Source organism: Pleurodeles waltl, chromosome 11, assembly GCF_031143425.1.
Source record: "Pleurodeles waltl isolate 20211129_DDA chromosome 11, aPleWal1.hap1.20221129, whole genome shotgun sequence".
Taxonomy (NCBI): domain Eukaryota; kingdom Metazoa; phylum Chordata; class Amphibia; order Caudata; family Salamandridae; genus Pleurodeles; species Pleurodeles waltl.
The window spans coordinates 971478212-971495184 of NC_090450.1; positions in this window are offsets into that span (position 1 = coordinate 971478212).

Genomic DNA, 16973 nt, shown 5'->3' on the forward strand with positions numbered 1-16973 from the left:
GGGAAGCATGGAGTGCTATTCTCAAACTCAGAGACTTAAAAAAATACCTCAGACGTCAAACCTTTTGCATGGTCACGTTGCAGGATATTCCGATCCGCATGAATCACGGAGACTTTATGGTGACCCTGGATCTACAGGATGCTTACTTTCACATCCCGATTTCACCTGCTCACAGAAAATTTCTGCGTTTCACAGTAGCCGGCAGCCATTTCCAGTTCAGAGTTCTTCCATTTGGCCTGAAGTCTGCCCCCCAGAATATTTACAAAGTGTCTAGCTCCTGTAGCGGCTTGGCTGAGAAAGAAAAAATATCGAATTTTTCGCTATTTAGACGATTGGCTAATAAAAGCGCGTTGTATCAGGAAGTTCACGACTCAATGAGGGCTTGCATGGAATTATTCCATGAACTGGGTCTCACTCTGAATTGGAACAAGTCAAAGATCTTACCAACAAGAGTAGCGACCTTTTTAAGGGCAATAATAGACACGATCAGGGACAAGGCCTTCCCTTCAGTGGAGAGACAAACCAAGCTCATATCTCTAACAAGCAGAGTTCAAAGAAAGAAAGCCTCTCTCAGTACGCAGCTACAAATCCCTTCTGGGGATGATGTAATCTTGCATTCAGCTAGTTCCCTTTTGTCGTCTGAGGATGCGCCCCCTGCAAGAAGAACTAGATCTCCAATGGATTCAGAAAGAAGGCTCATTCAACGATTCGATCACAGTGACTCCTTGTATGATCGAAGCATTCCACTGGTGGTTAGATCAGTTAAACATCGCAGTAGGTCTTCCTTTTCTGCTTCATCGACCCCTGTTGGTCAGTACCACGGACGCTTCTCTGGAAGGATGGGGGACGTACCTTCAAGATCTAAAGGTCAGCGGAAGGTGGAGCAGCTCTTTGCGGAAATATCACATCAATTTCCTAAAGTTGAGAGCAGTTTTTCTGGCCCTGCAGGCTTTCCTTCCCAGGATAAAACAATCTGTGGTTCTCATAGGAACAGACAATATGACAACGATGCATTACTTGAACAAGCAGGGAGGAACGAAGTCTCTCGTCCTATCTCGAATCTCAAACTATTTGGAATTGGGCTATTCGAAACAGAATCAGTTTAAAAGCGGAACACCAGCCAGGAAGGCAGAACGAGACAGCAGACACCCTCAGCAGACTAACATCCTCCTGTCATGAATGGGAGCTGAACCAGGAGGTGCTCGATCAAGTTTTCAAAATGTGGGCAAAGCCCAACCTAGATCTCTTTGCAACTTCGCAGAACACAAAATGTCGCTTTTATGTCAGTTGGGGTCTCCATCCAGGCTCGTGGAGAAATGCCTTTTCAATGGCATGGTATGGAATATTTGCCTACGCTTTTCCACCTGTTCCCCTGATTTCATGAGTGCTCACAAAAATCAAGAGAGAACATTGCAGACTGATCCAGCGGTAAGCTGGCGGTAACACCGCCAACAGGCTGGCGGTGTTCCGACAGCTATTATGACCCTGGCATAATAGCCACGGCCATAACGCCTGCCCCTCCACTATACCGCCAGGATTCCGCCTGGCAGTCATAATCCCCAGGGCAGCGGTGCAAGTACCGCTGCCCTGGGGATTATGAGTCTCTGACCGCCAGCCAGGCCACGACAGTAAACACCGCCATGGAAAGGCTGACGGTAAGGGGGACTTGGGGTGCCCGTGGGGGCCCCTGCACTGCCCATGCACTTGGCATGGGCAGTGCAGGGGCCCCCAGGCATAGCCCCGTCGCACATTTCACTACCCGAATTCCGGGCAGGAAAATGCGCGACGGGTGCTACTGCACCCGCTGCGCATCAGCATTGCAGCTGCCTCTATTACGAGCCGGCAGCAATGTTGATGTGACTTTTCCGCTAGGCCAGCGGAAAAGTTGTAATAGGGAGCCAGTAATGACAGTATTCTGGATCCCGCAGCCTCTGCGGTCTTTTGACAAGACCGCTGAGGTGGTAATGAGGGCCCTTGTCTTTTTTAATGTACTGGGGATTCCCATCTCGAAGACGGGGAATGAGTAAATTTTTTGACGAAAATCTCTATCCTTAAACTTGTTTTTAAATTCCTCAAATGAACTCAATAGTTCCTCCGGATCTAAGATGATTCTTTTTAATCTGATAATTTGTAAAAAAGGTAAATGGTTCTTCAGAGAAGGATGATGAAAACTGTTGTAATGCAGGCTATTGTTTCTGTCTGTAGGCTTAGTAAAGGCTTTCGTATGAATAGCCTCAGGAGTTACCATTACTAACACATCCAGAAATTAAATTTTGTGTTTGTGGATTTGATGAGATAAACCTGATGTGATTGCTCCTACTATTCAATATATCAATGTTTTCCACTAATGTCAGAGGACAGCCTCTTCCTTTGATAAAAATGTAATCAATAAATCAAAATACTGCTCCACAGGTTCATGTATATATCCACATGCAGAAACAATGGGTCTAAATGGAGGATCCAGGGGATCTTTGTGAATCTTTGGTAACATCTATAATCTCGGCCCTCTTGGGTATTTGTGGGTAAATATGCTTGGTGCATTCACTGATCAATTCCATATCTGCTGGTTTAAGCAAAATCTTTCTCAAGATGGATTGGAACAATGCTGTAGGGTCCGAATCCAATAGCATATATACGTTGTCATTAATGTGCACATTTACGTTTGCCTCATAGTATTCAGTGTCCCTCAACACAAACGCTCCCCCTTTATCAGCAGATTGAAATATTATCTTGGAAGTGTTAGCTATAGATTTTAAAGCACTCCATTCTTTCTGTGTCAAGTTCATCTAGGTATGGGACTCAAAATTCAAGTGATCCATGTCATTCTTGACATTCATTCAGACATGAAAGAGCTTTTAGGTTTAAACTCCACGTATTCAGGTTTGTCACTAGGTTGAGAGGAAGACTCAACGGTGCTAAGAAGTATTTTAACCAAATAGATCTCATGAATTTAAAAAAAGGGTATGTCACTCTCTGTGATGTTGCTCTGATAGGTGGGTAGAAATTAAGTACTTGAAATGGCGTTAACTTCATAGATGTGTTGAAGACTAAGGCCCTCATTATGACCCTGGCGGTTGGTGATAAAGTGGCGTAATACGGCCAATAGGCTGGCGGTAACTATTGCTAGATTATGACCATGGCCGTGATATTGCTGATAGACAGCTAATGTACCACACCAACCACTAGGGCGGAAACAACAGGCACAACGGCTGTAGCCGCCTACAGCCAGGTGGAAGACAAAGTACTGCCCACCATATTTTGACCCTGCAATCTGCCACCTTTTCCGGGGCGGTACCAACACCATCAAATCCTGGCGGAGACACAGCACAAAAGTCAAAGGACTCACCATTGGAGACACAACTGCAAGTTTTTCCGGTGATCTTTTATGTTATGGTCAACCTGGAACACCAACGCCGGCGAAGACAACGGCAGTGAGTATAGCCGCCTAGCACACAAGGGGGGGGGAGGAAAACAACAGTGACACACACACATGCACAACACACACACACCATACACACAACCATATGCATAACAAAAACAATTTGACCATGAAAATCTGCAGAATAATGCCAAGGCAACAGGAATTTTCGAAAATGATTGCAATCAGTCCAACAATAAATTCAACAATTAGATGTACACATTAAACAGATCTGTACACATGCATAAAAAAGGGACACTGCCGAGTCCATAGTTCGCCGGGCCCACATGGCCACAGGTCAAAGTCCAAGGCCCCACTTGAATCCTGCCCCAATACGGAGAGAACAATGCAGGGGCATCAGTTGGAATATAGGCAGGCACCTCAGGGGCACCTCAGCCGGATGCAGAAACAAGCCCACTGGTTCTGGAGGGGGCAACATGCCCTGTTCTTGGTCCTGGGGAGTGCAAGGCCACAGTCTCTCAAGTGGGTGTCTTCCCCACTGGTTCTGGAGGGTGCAACATGCCCTGTGCTTTGTCCTGGGGAGTGCAAGGCCACAGTCTCTCAAGTGGGTGTCTTACCCACTGGTTCTGGAGGGGGCATCATGCCCTGTGCTTTGTCTTGGGGAGTGCAAGGCCACAGTTTCTCGAGTGGGTGAATACCCCACTGGTTCTGGAGGAGGCAGGCCGCACAGCAGCCCTTGGAGGCTGGACTACATGGCATCCACCGGTCGTGACGGCTGCACTGTGGTAGTGGTTGTGGGAGGCTCCTGCTCAGCCCCTGCACCAGTCAATGGCTGCACTGTGGTGGTGGTAGTTGTGGGAGGCTCCTGCTCAGCCCCTGCACCCTCTGATGGCTGCACTGTGGTGGTGATTGTGGGAGGCTCCTGCTTAGTCCCTGCACCCTCCGATGGCTGCACTGTGGTGGTAGTTGTGGGAGGCTCCTGCTCAGCCCCTGCACCCTCCGATGGCTGCACTGTGGTAGTGGATGTGGGAGGCTCCTGCTCAGCCCCTGCACTCTCTGATGGCTGCACAACCACAGCTGGCGGTGGGGGCTCTGTGACAGCTGCTGGTGCAGGCTCCTTCCCCTTCTTTGTGGCTGGTGCAGGCTCCTTCCCCTTTAGCATTGTTGGCCTGGAATCATTTCCACCACGTGTAGGTGCTGCTACCACTGGGCCTGTTGACTGTTTGGCTGAGGTGCTTGGCTGTGTCCTTGCTACCCTTCCAATACGTGCAGGACGGTGGGGGAGGGGTTGGGAAGAGGTCAGTCTGGGAAAGGAAAAGTTTTTTAGGAACGTTGGGGTGGGAAGAGGGAGGATTAATGGGAGTGGAGGATGAGGGAGTGGTTGTTGGAGGTGTTTGTCTGCAGGATTTGGGTGCAAGTACATGGGTTGTATGCTGTTGTGACGTGGATGGCTGATGGGTGTCTGAGTGGTTGCGTTTGTGTACCTTTTAAGTGTGGACAGACACAATGGGAAAGGACACAGGGGATGTGTGCATGGATGTTGTGAAGGTGTCTGCCAGTGAGGTGCGTGTTCTGCTTGGTGTAGTGATGATGCTGGTAGTAGATATTGATGAAGTGCATGCAGGTGTGAGTGTGGACGTAACTGGGTGGGAGGTGGAGGAAGAGGAGGAAGGGGAGACAGTGGAAATAGTGGATGTTGTTGTGTCTGCAAATGAATGGTGTTTGTGCGAGTGCCTGTGTGATGAAGTGTGGTGCTTGTGTTTGCCTGTGACACTATTGGGTGTTGTCTTGTGTACATGTTCATCTAGCTGTGTGCTTGGGAAGGGTTGGGCTTGAGGAGAATGGGACTGGAAAGAGGAAGTAGGAGGGGGGAAGGTAGAAACAGGGACAATGGCTGCCATCAGAGAGGAGGCCAGAGCCTGAATCGATCTCTGTTGGGCCACCAATCCACTGTGAATGCCCTCCAGGAATGCATTAGATTGCTGCATCTGGGCTGCCAGCCCCTAGATGGCATTCACAATGGTTGACTGCCCTACAGAGATGGATCTCAGGAGGTCAATAGCCTCCTCACTCAGGGCAGCAGGGCTCACTGGGGCAGGGCCTGAGGTGCCTGTGGCGAAGGAGATACCCACCCTCCTGGGTGAGCGGGCACGGGCAACTCACTGAGGGGCTACTGGGAGGGCGGTGCTGGTATGGGGGTGGCAGCTGTACCTGCAGCTGGTGTGTTCATAGAGGTGTCCGCCACCACCAGGGAGCTCCCATCGGAGGAGATATCTGAGTCTGTATTGTTCCCTCTAGTCCCCGCCGCGGTGCTTCCCTCGCCCTCTGTCCCACTGGTGCCCTCAGCGTCAGTGGACTCTGCCTCCAGGGTCCTGTGGGATGCAGCTCTCTCTGTCACTGGTGCCTCTACTTCTCCGCCAGATGATGCTAATGCACAGAAGGATAGGATGACAAAACAAGAAAGGGGGGAGAGAGACAAAGGATACACTGGTCAATGACTGCACCAACACCACCGTTGGCATCCACAGCACCCTCACACACAGGGAACAGGCCTACGCACTATGCATTGTACTACCAGTGAAATGGCTACTCAACAAGGAATGAGGAGGGGTACACACCGCCAAATGCAGCACACCTGGGACCCACTCAGCCCTGATCAGTAGTGAATACTAATAAGCTAGGTAAGCAGTATTTCCCATTCAGACCCTTACACACCAGAGGACCTACGCTGCTATATCTGGCCTGGCCTAGTGGCACCCACGGACACACAACCACCACCCAGATACCACCCCTCCAGTCGTGAGCTTCAATGATGGCCACTGTACTCACACCCTTGTGGTTGCTGTGATGCACTCAAGCACCCATCCAGCTCAGGATAGGCCACCGCCAGTATGCGGGCCCTCAGGGGGGTCAGGATCCGACGGGCACCCCTTCCTCGTTGAGAGGTCATCCCCAGCTGGACCTCCACGGTCTTCCGTGCCCAGCGTCGTAGGTCACCCTCCGTTTCCGACTGTGGGTGCTCCCCCTGCCATAGACCCCCAGGGTCCGCACGTCCTTGGCGATGGCACGCCATATTCCCTTCTTTTGATGGGCGCTGACCTGCAGAGGCAATACAGACAAGAGAACACCATTAGACAAACAGTCCAGCCAGTAACACAAATGGCCCACCATACCCGTTCCCATCACCATTGGCACACACATAGCGCAGCACACAATGTGTTCACCTCAAAGAGGACATCCACCCACCCCCCTTACAGAAGGCCTTCACACACACAACTCCATGCATTCATGCCAACAGTGTACTCACCTGTTGATCTGGAGGCCCATACGGCAGTCCGTACTGGGGTAGGACCCCATCCACCAGTCGCTCCAACTCCTCAGTAGTGAAGGCTGGGGCCCTTTCCCCGGTCACATGGGCCATGGTGGGTTCCCGACACAGGTCACAGCAGCACATGCAGTGTAAGTCCTCTCCTATGGAAGGTGAGGAAACAAGTGAGGAATATGATAGAAAATGGCAGTCACGTCCACGGCAGTGCATACCGTCACCGACGGCATAGATCACCATTGGCCACTGTACCCCATAGGGCCCAACATCAACCAATGAGGAATTGAACAGCGGTTCACAACCGCCTACCGCCACGCCACGCCACACAACGTCAGCGGCATTACGTCACTTCTACCTGTCCCTTCACACAGGACAGGTGGACACCATTTCAAGGGGGGGTGGAACAGGCCTATAGATTAATGCTGTGTCACAGGATAAATAGGTACAAATTACACTGTCTCATAACATGTTTGCAAGTTGCGGACTGCTGTTGTGGCTCCATTGTTCAGTTTGTGACAGCCTCCTCACTCTTTTGTCCTTTAGATACCTACTGCTGTGGATGAATAGGAGATGGAGACATACCCCCGTGTAAAGACCTCTGGTTGACTCGGCTACACTGGAGGACAGGCACATTATACTGACCTGTAGACTGGACAGGCCCCCTTCTTGTGCAAGTGCTATCAGTTCTACATTTCCTGGCAACTGGTACTTTCCAGGTGACAGTGGGTTGGCAGCAGGAATGTCACAGCCAATTTTCTCAAATGTGGTGACAAGAGTGTTGTCTGCCCTGATAAAACACATGTGCAGCTACTTTGCATTCCCCCTGGTTGAGGATTTGGCCACTGTGAAGGTCGTATTCTGTGCAATGGGGCATATCCCCAATATAATTGGTACGATTGACCGAGCACATATTGCACTTGTTACCCCCCGCCAGAATGAACAGGTGTTCGGGAATCGTAAGAGTTTCCACTCTATGAATGTGAGGATGGTGTGCTTGGTAGACCAGTACATCTCCCACGTCAATGCTAAGTATCCTGGGTCAGTGCATAATGCCTTTGTCCAGAGGAATAGCAGCATTCCAAATGTGATGGCCCAACTACAGAGGCAGAGTGTGGCTCATAGGTTAGCCCTGGTTTCCACCCAGTATATGTTGGGTATCCCTGTGGTGTTGGCCATATAGGATAGTGTGTGACTAAATGTTGTCCCTCAATATTTGCAGGTGACTCTGATTACCCAAACCTATCATGGATGCTGACCCCTGTGAGGAATGCCAGGACAGGGGCAGAAGATCGTTATAATGAGGCACATGGGCGAACCAAAAGTATCATTGAAAGGACCTTTGGCTTCCTGAAGGCCAGGTTCAGGTGCCTCCATCTGACAGGTGGATCCCTGTGCTACAAACCCAAGGTCTGCCAGATAGTAGTGGCATGCTGCATGTTGCACAACCTGGGCCTCAGACTACATGTACCTTTTCTGCAGGAGGAGGAGACTGGAGATGCCCCTTTGGCAGCAGTGGACCCTGTGGACAGTGAGGATGAGGGCAACAGAGCATCTGTGATCTGTCAGTACTTCCAATGACACACAGGTGAGACAGTGCAACTTTATATTTCTATGACTTTTGTTGTATTCTGTGTGGCATTGGCATGCTGGTATTTCTCACTTCTTTGCCTACTTACTGTTACCTCTGGATATTAATTTTGCAGACGTTGGTGATTTGACAAATACTCCTGGTGTGATCACAACAGCCAGCTACAGGTAATTAATTCTATGCTCATTCTATGTACATTTGCAATGGTTCTAGCTGTTTCAATCAATCAATACATATTTGAAATACATGACATACTCGAAGTCTAATTTTATCCAAGGCTGTTTATTGTAGTGCTAATATATAGAGGGAAAAGTGCAATGGAATGGGGTGATGGTGGAAGAAAGTCCAGGGTATTGTTCCAGTCTGTTCGTAGCACAGGTGCATTGTTCATGGGGACATAGGAAGAGGAGCAATGGCAGTTCAAGGTGGACAAGGTGACTGAGTGGGACACAAGGGGGACAATCAGCAGAGTCTCATTTCTTGGTGGTGGTCTTGGCAAGTGTCTCTGGGTTCTGTCTGGTTCACAGGGAACATTTGCGGGTGGTTCACCTTCTGCAGGGGGAGGGGTGCTGGTGGCCTGTTGGTCGAGTGGTTGGGCCTCCTGCCACTAGTGGCAGTGGAAGTGTAGGGCTGTTCAAATGACTGGCTGGTGGCAGGGGCCCACTGATGTGACACTGCCTCCCTCATAATGTTGGCCATGTCTGCCAGCACCTCTGCTATGGAGATCAGGGTGTTGTTGATGGCCTGCAAGTCCTCCCTGATCCCCTGATACTGTCCCTCCTGCAGCCCCCTGTTCTCCTGCACATTGTCTAGGATCTGGCCCGTCGTGTCCTGGGAATGTTGATAGGCTCCCAGGATCTCTGAGAGTGCCTCCTGGAGAGTCGGTTCCCTGGTTCTGTCCTCCCCCTGGCGCACAGCAGTCCTCCCAGTGTCCCTGGTGGCCTGTGCCTCTGCCCCTGAACCGTGTGCCCACTGCCACTGATCCCAGGTCCCTGATTGTCTTGGGTGCGAGGTGTGGCCTGGGGCCCCTGTACAGGTGGGCACACTGCTGATTGACGTTCCCTGGGGACAGAGGTTTGGGGATGCTGGGTGGGCACTGTGATGTTGGTTCCAGATGGGGGAGGCTCTGTGGTGGTCTGTGACTGGGCTTGGGTGACCAGCTATTCAGTGGTTCCTGATGGGCCAGGTAAATTGTCCAGATCCTGAAGACCAGAGTCACTATCATCACTGTGGGCCTCTTCTGTTGGGGGACTGGATAGTGATGGCACCTCCTCTCCAGTGACATTGGCTAGGGCACCTGTGGGGATGTAAATGATGTATTATGCTTCATGACATATTGTATATCCCTGGCTTCCCCTCTATGGTTGGTATTGCCCTGCCAGCTTATACTTGTGTATGTTTGTGTATGGTGGGATTGTTAGTTTCCCTATGCTGTGCATGCTTTAGTGATGAGTGTCCATGCAGGGGTGTGAGGGGTGTCCATGCATTGGTACAGCATGCAGGGCTTGGCATTGGGATTAGTGCCATGTGATAGTGGAGTGTGTGGGATGGAGTGGAATGATGGGAGTGAGGGTGTGTGATGGCATGCAGGTATGGGGGGTGATAATTGTTGAAAGTTGACTTACCGGAGTCCAGTCCTCCTCCAACTCCGGCCAGACCCTTAGGATGCTGTAATGCCAAGACTTGCTCCTCCCATGCTGTGTGTTGTGGGGGAGGAGGTGGGGGTCCACCGCCAGTCCTCTGTATAGCGAGCTGGTGTATTGCTGCAATGGAACGTACCTTTCCCCGTAGTTCATTCCACCTCTTCCTGATGTCGTCCCTTATTCTGGGGTGCTGTCCCAAGGCGATGACCCTGTCCACGATTCTCCGCCATTGCTCCATCTTTCTTGCTATTGATATTTGCTTCACCTGTGCCCCAAATAGCTGTGACTCTACCCTGATGACTTCCTCCACCATGACCCTTAACTCCTCCTCAGTGAAACGGGGGTGCCTTTGTGGTGCCATGGGTGTTATGTGATGTGTGTTGGTGAGGGTGTGTTGGGCTGTGTGATGTGGAGTGCGTGAGGGGTGTATGGGTGTGGGTGGTGTGTGCCTCTAGTTGTTGCAGTGGTCTTGGTGTCAGTCTCGTGCCAATGATTTGTATTCGTAAGGGGTTGTGGGTACTGTGGATGTTTGTTTTATAGTTGTGTGGGTGTGGTGTGTGTATTGGTGCCAGGTGTGTGTTGCTAGAATTGTCCAATGTGGTGTTGTTTTGTCTGTGGGTGTCCATTGTGAGCGCAGCGGTATGTACCGCCAATGGATTACTGCTGTTAAATGTCCGCTGTGGTGATTTGTGGGTCATAATGTGATGGGTGTTGTTTTATTGGTGTAACGGTGTAGGTTTTGGGACCACCAGTTTATCACTGACATTTGGTCTGGCGGATTTGTGTATGTGGCTGAATTCTGTCAGATTGGTGTGTGTGTGTCATAATATGGTGAACAGATATCCGATGCCGCGGTGGTAAGTTGACAGCGTTCAGCGTGGCGGTAAGCGGGATTTACCGCCAATGTCATAATGAGGGCCTAAGTCTTTTTGCTGTGCAAGTTAATTTTTCCTTTTTCCTTTTCTTTTAGTTTGGCTTTTCCTGTTTTTTCCTTGTGCTTTCAGGTTGATTGTTGGCTTCTGGGCTGGTCATTAAAAAAACAGATTTTGTGGGTTTATACGTCCATACCTTGGTTGGGTGATCCTCTCTTAGGGTTGTCTGAATGTTGTGGTGGACGATCAACAGTTGTATCCCCCTCAGTAATCAAGCTTTCCTCTGAAGACACCGTAGTAATTTTCTTGTGCGTTCTCCTTTTAGACTAGATCTCAGCCAGTGTGTAAACCTCAAGTTTCTAATCTATGGTACCTCTTTTGAACTTTTTCAATTTGAATTCATTGATTTCTGTTGCATAGTTTTCCAGCTTTTTGTTGGTGTCCTCTAACAAAGTTATCCATTCCTCCTCATCATCTCTTTTATTTAATTCTGTTTTCACATTGTATATCTCTGCTTCAAGGGATTTTAAAATCTTGGAGAGTCCGCGATAATTATTAAGATCAGATCCAAAGAACATTTGTTTAATATTGCAAACCATTTTTCCATGAACTGTTTGTTTGATTTACACAACATCAGTGTTGAAGTTATGTGCAATCCTCTTTAATTCTTTTGGCTTCATGATATTGTATTAACATAGTTGCGTGCAACCTCTGGTTTATTTCTTTGTGACAGAGGTAGATCCTTTATCAGTACTATACTGTCTGTTGTCATTAATTAATCCATAGATCTCTTTTGCTGCTTCTGGGGTGAACCCTAATGTTTCAGCTTTATTAGTTTTGAGTTGTATAATATCTTCAAACGGCATTTTGAATAATGGGTGTGCGATTATTTGAGACTGTGTAGATGACGACAATGAAAAAATGTTATAATCATGCACTCCTTTCTTTTGAACTCCTTTCCTTTGAAGGTATCTACATGTTTTTATCAATTAAATAGTTTATTTCTCACTGTGCTGCCTAGAAAAGTACCTCATTTCATTAGAGCGCTCTGAACTGTACCTAACATTTGTATGTGCAATCAATGAGGACTCTCTCATAGCGCCAATGGGGCGCACTTGCTTCAGACCTTTTCATTTCAAATGTTACCAGAAATCATGGTTCTCTAATTTTTCTGGATTAAACGTTTTTCATTTATTTCATAAGTTTCAACCTCCATTGACTTGAATCCACTGAACCATGTAGATTAACATCCAACCTAATTATGTGATCAGCAATGAATGGATTCACATGATAATAACAGTATCATCCATTGAAACAACGTCCCAATCTCAGTGCACTTCAAGTTAAATAACCCTTCATCAGGGGTGTTAGAAATTGAGTTTCTGGTTGGCTAGGGTATGCCCGGCAGAACCCACATACTCTAGTCAGGGCAATGGAGTTACACACCGAAGATAATCCCTGCACACCCTCTTGGTAGCTTGGCACAAGCAGTCAGGCCTATCCCAGAGGCAATGTGTAAAGCAATTGCACAACACATAAAACACATGTGACACAATAAATACACCACAAAAGAAACACAACAGCATGTTATATAAAAATAAACTGTATTGCATAAAACATAATTAGACCACACACAACATGTATCAGTGGTACCCTGCTGCTCAAATGCAGTTGTCAGAACATCACACAGGTTACTAGTACTCTGTGAAGATAAGCAGTAGTTAGGTAAACATAGAGGTTGCTGGTTATTCTGCAACACAAGCAGTAGTCAGGTTGTCGTTACCACCAAGAAGCACATGTCAGGATGAACCTATTATCAGAAATGCCAAGACAACAACATGAATGCACATAAAATGAAATATTTCCTAATGGTGTTTGTCTTAAAACATTATCCTCCTATGCATATGTCATCCTAAAACTCTCCCTCCCAATACGTATACTGTAGACCATGACAGGCGAAGTATTTCCACACCCCAAACGGATGTAACTAGCTACTACAAGTCATAACATATTGTAAACACTGCCTGTGGGGGTATAGCTCATTTCAGGGGGAAACAGAACATTATGTCATCACTAAAAAAACACAGACATGAAACCACAGGGCACCTGTGCTTCTTTCAGAAGTTATACGATGTGTAAAATTATGCACACACCCAGCACAGGAGCTCCGGCGCACCTATCACTGTAATTACAGTAAAGACAAGGCTCTGCAGGAACAGGACCTCCATTGAGGATTCCCTTCCTGCGAGCTGTCCTGAGGAAGTGCCCTCACAGGTATGTTCAAGGAGAGTGGGGGGGGGTGGGGGGGACACGCACCTACTACATCAGCAAGGAGATGGCTCCTGATCTCCCTGCGTGCAGGTGAAGGCAGGGTGGCTGCCCGCAAGTATGCAGTGCAGCTTTTAAAAAACCTTCCAGTCTCCCTGCATTGAAAGCAGGTCTCTTGCAGCTGCCCACGGACCTACAGTGTGGCTGCATTTGGGGGGGGGTGGAGGAGCCTGATGACACTCTCGGGGGCTGAAGTGGTGAACCTGTCCAACATGAAGGAGCGAGCACAGCCTCGCTCAGGGACTCCACACGCTGGAGGGAGGACCTGCTTGTGCCCTGGGAGCACTGGATAGAGCACGCTCATCCACACTGACTCACGCCAATTGCAAGCTCTCCCACACCCTGGGGAGGCGGGGGAGGGGGGTTTAGAGTCACACACCAGGGGACACGGGTGCTTCGTCGCGCCTCAACTAGTAACAATTTAAGATAACATCACTCTTCATGCGCTGATGAAAATGAGGCAAGGAGAGCTCTACTCATGCTCCAAGGTTCCTAGTGTGCTCTTCAAAGACTGGGGGACACTGGGCACTCTTCAGGTGCTGTTGAGGGGCACAGCTGTTAAAGGTAGGCCAGCTCACACAAGCAAGGTAGGGCTGGGGTGGCTGTTCCTCCTGCCAATCCAGCAGAGCAAGGGAAGTCCAGGTCAGGGAGCACTGGCAGCAGGGCAACAAGGAGAAAAGCGATTCTGATGAGTCCTTTGGGCCACCCAGCAGACGCCAGGCAGCAGGGCAACAAACAGTCCAGATGAGTCATTGGTGCAGTCTAGTAGGCCCTACGACAGAGGTTTAGCCCCAGTTCCAAACTGCTCTAAAAATGTGTGGGAACACCCCCTGTATTTATACTGGTTTTGCGTAGTCTCGACAAAAGGGGGAAGAAGGGTTCCAACTCGTACTAACTGGTTCCAGGAGAGTCCCCTTTCTCCTCCAGCACTGGCTCCAGACACCAGTGGGGGTTAACAAGCCCTTTGTGTGAGTCCAGGGCACAGTCTTTACGAATGCAGGTGTGCCCTGCCGCTCCTTTTCTCAGCCCAGGAAGACCATTCAATATGTAGATGCACCTATGTGACACCTCCACCCTCCCTGTGTATAAGCTGTCTGAAAAGTATGCACACAGCCCAGCTTTCACTCTACCCAGACGTGGATTGGAGTCAAGTTGCAAAATACCAGAGTCATAAGCACAGAGAAATGCTCACTTTCTAAAAATGGCATTCCTATAATGGTATTAAAAAATCTACCTACACCTGTAAGCAGCATTTCTCACTACCATTACAACCATATCAAACATGCCTAAGCTTCCCCTCATAGACCAGACAATACCACCTAGACATAAAGTAGGGCATTTCCAATGCAATCCTATGAGCAGCACTCACAGCAGTGAGAAACCAAATAGGCTGTTTATCACCACCAGGCAGGCCACACAACCAGACCAGACACATGTCTTGCCTTTTACGTATGTAGCCCCCTGTCCATAGGGCTAGCTAGGGACTACCTTAGGGGTGACTTATATGTAGTAAAAGGGGAGTTCCAGGTCCCTGTGGCAGTAAACTGTGCATGCTAGCTCTGCAGTAGCAGGGGTGAGACAGGTTTGAAAGGCTACTTTTGTGGGTGGCGCAAGCTGCACTGCAGGCCCACTACTTGCATTTAATTTACAGGCCCTGGGTATAGGGATACCACTGTACAAAGAGTTTGCAGGTAAATTAAATGTGTCAGTCAGGTGTAGGCCAATCATAGTAAGTTTAGAAGGGAGAGGACATGCACTTTAGCACTGATAAAGTGCTCAGAGTCCTGACATCAACAAAAAGGGTCAGAAAAAATAGGAGGAGGCCGAGGAAGGCAAAATGTTTGGGGATGACCCTGTAAAAAGAGCCAGGTCCAACAAGGTGTATCTGAAAAATCAATAAAAATCTCTTCCTGCCTTGGTTCTACAACATGACTCTTTACAGTCAAATGAAATGGTGACGCCATGATACCGAAGATCTCTACGTGCGAGTGCAACATGTTTTGTGATGTGACCATAATGGTAAACAGTGTATTTAATTTTGAAGATCATAGACCAACTGACAACCAAAAAATGTAACTGTGGTGGTTAATGCAATGACTCAGACCATGCTGTGGATCGTATGACGTTGAACACTGTTTGCATGTGAATATTTGTAATCCAGTGCTTTTAGTGAGTGCTCCTTGCGTGACTCCCCTAAGTAGTTGAAAATGGGAAATCATACACCAAGCATTTGGTAAAATTTGGAATGAAAAGACCCTAGTGGGTTTGAAGCAAAATGCGCCCAATTGTGGCAATGGAAGGTCCTAATTGTCAGCACATGCAGATGTTGTGTACAGTTCAGAGTGCCCTGATGAAATCTGGCACTTTCCTGGGCAGCACAGCGAGAGATAAAATATTTAATTGATAAAAACATTTGAATAAGTTCAAAAGAAAAGAATGTGTAATTATAAAAATGTTTCATTACATTTATTGAGTATGCCATATAGTTACGTTAGCTGAGAGCAAGAATGCTTTGCACGTGAAAAGGGAAGTTTTGCCGAACACGAGCAGGAAACTGTGAAAAAAAAAGTCCCCCAGAGAACAGGTAAACACGACAAAATGTAATTATACAATAGTTAGACCCTGCTCCCAAAAAAAGGGTCAAAGGAGGGGCAAAGAGGCATGACTAACCACTAGCAATCAAGGATTTTTAAATGACACTGAAATGAAGAAATGAAATAGCTTGAAACCCACAGAAGTTTATTAAAAGTATACAAGAGGTTGTACGCTTAACCTCAAAATTAAGGTGTTCCTAAAGTTAAGCAGTTCAAGATATCCTAGTACTCACTTTCCTTAACTTCAGTTACATTTTTGCCTCTTTATTTTACTTCTTTTTGATGGTAGTGCCGAGTCGAGTAAACAAGAAACAGCAGACGCCCATATGTAAAGGGCCATACTTGGTATCACTGTCATAGAGCAATAAGTCTGCCTACTTCAGCCATTAATTTCTTTTGGTTTCGATCTTTGAGTGGCTAAAGTTTGCCCAAGTACAATGTTATCACCTGCATAGAAAGTAGTTCCCTCATAACTGCCAGAACCAGTAGACGAATAAAAGAAGAAATGTGCACTGCTACTAGCTTCTCATTGCCACATTGTACACTCATTCACTGCTTGCTTTATTATCTCTTGTTTTCCCTTGAGACACGTCTCAGCTTGCCTCGCTTCTGCTCCTTCAAACATCAGGAGCTGCCCTTCCATCCATGCATACTTTATGGGACCATCAAAATCCCTTGCTGTTACCTGCCTTCCTCCACCTAGTCATTCTTTCCATTTCTGAGCACTCCGTAGAGTTGTCCAACTGTCCCCATGTACCCTTAATTCCTCTTCTGGCCCTCTTACCACAATACTCACGGAAGTACATGGAAGCAGCCCCAAGGTACTTTCCATTCCTGCCTTTGATGGACGTCCTGCGTTGGGCTGGCTTTCTTTGACCTGGAATTCTCCAAAGATATTCTGAGTAAATAAACATCACTAAGGAAGGAGAATTTATCAAAATGCAGTTTGCCTTTTTTATAACAGTTTTTTGTTTTTGAAACATATACAATAAATTCAACAACACACATGTAAACAACGCTGCAGTACTTTCAAACCCGTCCCCACACCCAGGAGAGAAGTTTAACATAAGGTAGCCTTGTGTGAGCTAACCCCTTGGGGTTTCAGTATCTGAGTAGGCTATCCATTTCCCCCCAGATGTTTCTTTGGGCAACCACAGGATTTACATACAAATTTCTGTACTGCAGCAGTGTAGTCTATCCCACAAGTTCAGTCGTCCATCGGTGGAGCCAGTGCCGCGCTATAT